The sequence below is a fragment of the Heteronotia binoei genome, chromosome 4, assembly GCF_032191835.1.
Source record: "Heteronotia binoei isolate CCM8104 ecotype False Entrance Well chromosome 4, APGP_CSIRO_Hbin_v1, whole genome shotgun sequence".
Classification (NCBI taxonomy): Eukaryota; Metazoa; Chordata; class Lepidosauria; order Squamata; family Gekkonidae; genus Heteronotia; species Heteronotia binoei.
The window spans coordinates 180,282,150-180,288,546 of record NC_083226.1 but is presented as its reverse complement, the minus strand read 5'-3'; the positions used below and the strand labels follow the sequence as shown (position 1 = coordinate 180,288,546).

The following is a 6,397-nucleotide window of genomic DNA, read 5'->3' as shown; positions in this document are numbered from 1 at the left end:
CAAAGGGAGTTCTGGCCATCACATGTAAAGGGACAGCACACCTTTTAAATGCTTTAAATGGAAATAATGAAGGATAGGGGCACCTTCTTTGGGGGCTCACAGAATTGGCCCCCCTAGTCCAATCCTTTTGTAATTTGGTGGTTATTTTGGGGAGAGACACTGGATGCTATGCTGAAAATTTGGTGCCTGTACCTCATAAAAACAGCCCCCCAGAGCCCCAGATACCTGCAGATCAATTCTCCATTATACCCTATGGGAATCGGTCTCCATAGGGAATAATGGAGAGCCCAGCAGACCCTGAAGCGGAAGGAGGGCCTCCAAATGGGGGATCTCCTGCCCCCACCTGGGGATTGGAAACCCTGCTTCCAAGCACCAAGAATACAGAGCATCACTGCCCCAGATAGAGAGTTCCAACAATATGCTGTATATATTTATCAGATAAAAAATTAAATATTCATTTATTACAAATTCAGTACAAATCTAGCCCAAGTAATAGCCTCAGTTCAGAATAAAAGTACATGTTAATGTCAAACATAGACCATTATTGACCCTGTCCAAATGCGTTTCAGTCTATTGGCCTTCCTCAATGGTCAGACAATATTGCTGCAGAATGAACATATGAAGCTGCCTTATATTGAATCAGATCCTCGGTCCATCAAAGTCAGTATTGTCTTCTCAGACTGGCAGCGGCTCTCCAGGGTCTCAAGCTGAGGTTTTTCATGCCTGTTTGCCTGGACCTCTTTTTAGTGGAGATGCCGGGGATTGAACCTGGGACCTTCTGCTTACCAGGCAGATGCTCTGCCACTGAGCCACCATCCCTCCCTAACATTTATGAAGCTGCCTTCTACTGAATCAGACCCCCCTCGGTCCATCAAAGTCAGCATTGTCTATTCAGGCTGGCAACTGCTCTCCAGGGTCTCAAGCTGAGGTTTTTCATGCCTACTTGCCTGGGACCCTTTTTAGTTGGAGATGCCGGGGATTGAACTTGGGACCTTCTGCTTATCAAGCAGATGCTCTACCACTGAGCCACAGCCCCATTCATGGCTCTCCAGGGTCTCCAGCTGAGGTTTTTCACGCCTACTTGCTTGGACCCTTTTTAGTTGCAGATGCCGGGGACTGAACCTGGGACCTTCTGCTTACCAAGCAGATGCTCTACCACTGAGCCACAGCCCCATTCTTGGCTCTCCGGGGTCTCAAGCTGAGGTTATTCACACCTACTTGCCTGGACCCTTTTTAGTTGGAGATGCCGGGGATTGAACCTGGGACCTTCTGCTTATCAAGCAGATGCTCTACCACTGAGCCACAGCCCCATTCATGGCTCTCCAGGGTCTCCAGCTGAGGTTTTTCACGCCTACTTGCCTGGACCCTTTTTAGTTGGAGATGCTGGGGATTGAACCTGGGACCTTCTGCTTATCAAGCAGATGCTCTACCACTGAGCCACAGCCCCATTCATGGCTCTCTGGGGTCTCCAGCTGAGGTTATTCACACCTACTTGCCTGGACCCTTCTCTTATGTTCTTATGTGACAGAGAGTGTTGGACTGGGTGGGCCACTGGCCTGATCCAACAGGGGTTCTCTTCTGTTCTTATGTGACACAGAGCATTGGACTGGATGGGCCACTGGCCTGATCCTACAGGGCTTCTCTTGTTCTTATGTTAGTCACGGCTGGCCCTATTTAGCTTCTGAGATCTGACAAGATTTGGGTTAAAGGGAAGATATTTGGATTTCTAACACAGCATAGGGGATACCGCCACAAAATGGCTGCTGCTGCAGGCCCGTATCCGCAGTAGGGCACTTGGGGGCAATGCCCCCCTGGACGAGCCCCATCCCCACAGGACAAAAGAATCCTAAAGCCCACCCAAACTTAAAAATGTAAGGGTTTCCAAAATGTCTGCAGGCACAGTCAGGAAAGCTTCAGCCCTCTTGAAGCTGAGTCCTCCCTGCTGGCTACAGGGAGGGACTTCAGCAGTGTACAATTGTTGGCGTGAGCAACTCAGCTTGCCTGGACATTGCGGGGGTGCCAGTTTGGTACAGTGGTTAATTGCGCGGACTCTTATGTGGGAGAACCGGGTTTGATTCCCCACTCCTTCACTTGCAGCTGCTGGAATGGCCTTGGGTCAGCCAGAGCTCTTTTCTCTGGGAGAACCGGGTTTGATTCCCCACTCCTCCACTTGCAGCTGCTGGAATGGCCTTGGGTCAGCCAGAGCTCTCTTCTCTGGGAGAACCGGGTTTGATTCCCCACTCCTCCACTTGCAGCTGCTGGCATGGCCGTGGGTCAGCCATAGCTCTTGGAGGAGTTGTCCTTGAAAGGGCAGCTTCTGTGAGAGCTCTCTCAGCCCCACCCACCTCACAGGGTGTCTGTCGGGGGAGAAGATACAGGAGATTGTGAGCCGCTCTGAGTCTCTGATTCAGAAAGAAGGGCGTGGTATAAATCTTCAGTCTTCTTCTTTGATTCCCCACTCCTCCACTTGCACCTGCTGGAATGGCCTCGGGTCAGCCATAGTTCTCGCAGGAGTTGTCCTTGACAGGGCAGCTGCTGTCAGAGCTCTCTCAGCCCCTCTTGCCTCACGGCTTGGGGTGTCTGTTGTTGGGGGAGAAGATAAAGGTATCCTCCTCCTCCTCTATGTCTTCTTCTTCTTCTTCTTTCTTCTTGTCTTTCCTGAGATACACCATTGTTGAGATAAAGTATCTCTTCTTTTCAGGTGGGCAGGGAACTATAGTAGGGATTTTTTGTCAAAAAAAGCCCAGCAGGAGCTCATTTGCTCTCTTTGCACCATGCCGGGATGAAATCTGAGACACCTCGGAGAACATGTGATCTCACCTGCAGCCTTTGCAAAAAAAACGACTATCCTCAAATTACCCATTAATATCCGATCGAGAGCAGAACACCCTGAGAAAACAAACCGTGAGAGGCCGCATTGTCTCACGCATGTTTGAGATTCCAAAACAAGGAAGGAAAACACCCGCCCTTGCAAACAGCCCTCCAGAAGTGAGCTTTCAGGATTCGGCTCACAAACCAGGCCTGGGCAGGGCTCCCAGCACCAACGTAACAGCCCTGCAAACGGGAGCTTAGGAGACACCGCAGCTCCCGAAATCTCACGGCAGATTTTGAATCCAACTGGATTGCTTTTTGTTGTGTGTATGAACTTAAACCGTGTGGTATTAATAACCTCCGGTTCTAAAATCTGTTATTTAGAATGATTTCTTTAGAATGATTACTAGTTTGGATATGACAATGACTATAGGGAATATACCTTTAAGGAACGCCTAGGGTGCGGTCGCACGTACCATTAGTGACGACACAGCTCCGTCTGGCTGACGGATTAAATGGGTTCGTTCAGACATGCACATCTGGCAATCGAGCGTCATCCAGGGTCGTTCCGACTTGCTGCGGATCAGTGCCGCGTTAATTTGGCAGCACATAAAGTCCGGCCCTTTTTCAAAACAGCGGCACAAGATCAGCTTTTTGTTGTTTGGACAGCTCACGCGCGATACTGCCTCTCACATGCGCATTGCCAGATCATACGGGAATCTGAGGTGACGCTTCTGCTTCTCCAATCAACACAGGATCGGAGGGGGGGCGGAAATGTTATCCCACTATTCAGAACAGGAAAAAATTCTTTTTTTTCAATGTGGAGGATTTCAAGATATCATTGTCACTGCCAATTTCTAGGAAAATAATTCCTGGCAGTTCCGTGGTTTGGATCGGCAACGTTAATCCTGGAAACTTTCGCCCTTCCCCCCTGCCTCTGAAGAAAGTTTTGATTTCCCAGCTCCAAACAGTTGGGCGCATGTTCAATGGACCCCCTCCCCTCCCAGAAATCACCATCTGATTACGCATGCTCCAAGAAAGGAGCATGATAGTATTGGATGTCTGATCGCGCACAACAGAATGAATCGCATTCTTGGATGCTCGTCTGAACTGCCCTGCATCGAATCAATATTGAGCGCTACACACACGTTTTTAATGGTACGTGTGACCACACCCCTAATATGATTCACCTGTGGATGTATAAGTTGGTGCTTAGCACTAATGGGTATGCATTAAGTTGCTCCCAGTGGCTTGGAATGTGGAGACTTGAATTTCTGGGCGTTCGTACCCTTGTATCTGAAATTGATTTACTTGATGGTAGATATGTTTCTTATTCTTTTCTATCCCAGGTTTCTTTCTAGTGCTATGCTGATGTCTTTGTTTTTTAATGTCACACAGCTTGAAGAAGCGATTGCGAAATGAGGCAATGGTACATCCTTTCCGCAATAATTGGATTGCTGGCTGCCTTAAAATTTGAATCTACTTGGACATCGCTCACCGCTCTTCTCTAGGGCTACATCAGACTTTTCGTCAAGGAAACAGAATTGGACTGCTTCAAAAATTGGACTTTCTGATGGCTATTTTGGGATGTTCTGTTTCCTAAATTATTGAGTTGTGTCTGCGCTTTACGTGACATAGAACACACTAAGCTTTTGATAATGCTGTTATTGTTTCTTTAGTGTCTGAGGCTGGTAATCACGGAAGCGCTGTGTTTTATGTTCTTGCTGCCCAGTGGGAACTTGCAAGCCCTACTCTATAGCCTGGAGAAAAGTTAGAATTATAGGAGATCTCCAGCTACCACCCTAAGGTAGTTGCTGCAGTAAAACCCTGCCTCTCCCCTTATGCCAGTTATTCAGCACCCATTCCTTTCTCTCTAGCACAAGTCACATTCTGCCTGTGGGACTAATTGGAACTGAAATTAAGAGAATGGTGTGGTTTATGTTACGGAACGTGCGACATAGGGGCGAATGCCTTCTTTTATTGTCCCTGGTTACTCCGGTTAAGGCTCATCCCCTTCTGCTAATTACAGAGAATCGGTTAATAGCCCGTTCAAAACCCCCCATTTTGGCCCTCCCCGTCTCCTAGACGCAGAGCAGAAGATTTTGTGGTGAATGGGGGCAGGGCGTCTTCCTGATTCAAAGTGTTGCCATTCATTCATCTTGGCAGCGAAAAGGTGGAAGAGTCCAAAATTCAGACAGGGTTGTTATGGGGCCGTCAACCTCCAGGCGACACCTGAAACTCTCCTGCTATTACAATTGAGCTCCGTTCAACAGAGGTGAGGTCAGTTCCCCTGGAAGAAATGGCTGCTTTGGAGAATGGACTGTACGGCATTATACACTGCAATGGTCCACCTACAGTTCAGCTACCTGGGGTGCATCATCTCCTCAGACGCCAAGATCGACAAGGAGATTGACAATAGGATGGCAAAGGCAAACCGTGCATTTGGCCGACTGCATAAAAGAGTGTGGAGCAATAAGCATCTGAAGAAAGGCACAAAGATCAATGTTTACAAAGCGGTTGTGAAGACAACCCTCAACTACAGCTCTAAATCGTGGGTTCTATACCGTCATCACCTGCGACTTCTTGAGCGCTTTCATCAGCACTGTCTTTGCACCATCCTCAACATCCACTGGAGCGACTTTGTGACCAACACAAGTCCTCAAGCGAGTGGAGGTTACAAGCATCGAGGCACTGCTGTAGAAGACGCAGCTGCGCTGGGCAGGGCATATTTCCAGGATGGAAAACCACCGCCTTCCCAAGATTGCCCTGTATGGCGAACTCTCCACCGGCCATCGAAATAGAGGGGCACCAAAGAAGAGGTACAAGGACTCCTTGAAGAAATCCCTTGGCACCTGTCGCATCAACCATCACCAGTGGTCTGACCTAGCCTCAGATCGCAAAGCATGGAGGCACTCCATCCACCAGGCTGTCTCTCCCTTTGAGAACGCACGCATAGCTGGTCTTGAGGACAAAAGGAGATTGAGGAAGAATCGCACTGCTACAGCACCAACCCCAAATCAGACTTTTCCCTGCAGCCACTGTGGCCGGACCTGCCTGTCCCGCATTGGTCTTGTCAGCCACCAGCAAGCCTGCAGCAGACGTGGACTACTGCACCTTTCTTAAATCTTCGTTCGCGAAGTCAAGCCGAGAGAGAGAGAGGAGAAGGTCCACCTACAAAAGAAGACTAAGGACCAAGCCAGTGGTTCATTTAGTCCAGCCTCCTGTCTCACACAGTGGCCAGCGGTTCCTCTAGAGGGCCAACAACAGGGCATAGAGGCTGCGGCCTTCCCCTGATAAGAACATCAGAAGAACCCTACTGGATCAAACCAATGGTCCATCTAATCCAGCATCTTGCTTCACACAATGGCCAACAAGATCTTCTGGGGGGCCAACAACAGGACAGAGGCTGATGCCTTCTGCTAATAACAAGAAGAGCCCTGCTGGGTCAGACCAGTGAGGGTCCATCCAGTCCAGCCTCCTGTCTCACACACTGTCTCACTCAGGACGTCGAGGCTGAGGCCTTCCCCTAAGAAGAATATCAGAAGAGCCCCGATGGATCAGAGAAATGAAGGTCCATCCAGTCGAG

General features: G+C 49.1%; 1 non-coding gene across 1 annotated transcript; it reads right to left on the bottom strand.

Annotated features, from left to right (window-relative positions):
- Nucleotides 1–1,238: 1,238 nt before the first annotated feature.
- Nucleotides 1,239–1,310, bottom strand: TRNAI-GAU (transfer RNA isoleucine (anticodon GAU)). The gene has a single exon. It is a non-coding gene; the product is annotated as a tRNA-Ile (tRNA).
- Between the last annotated feature and the right edge of the window lie 5,087 nt (nucleotides 1,311–6,397).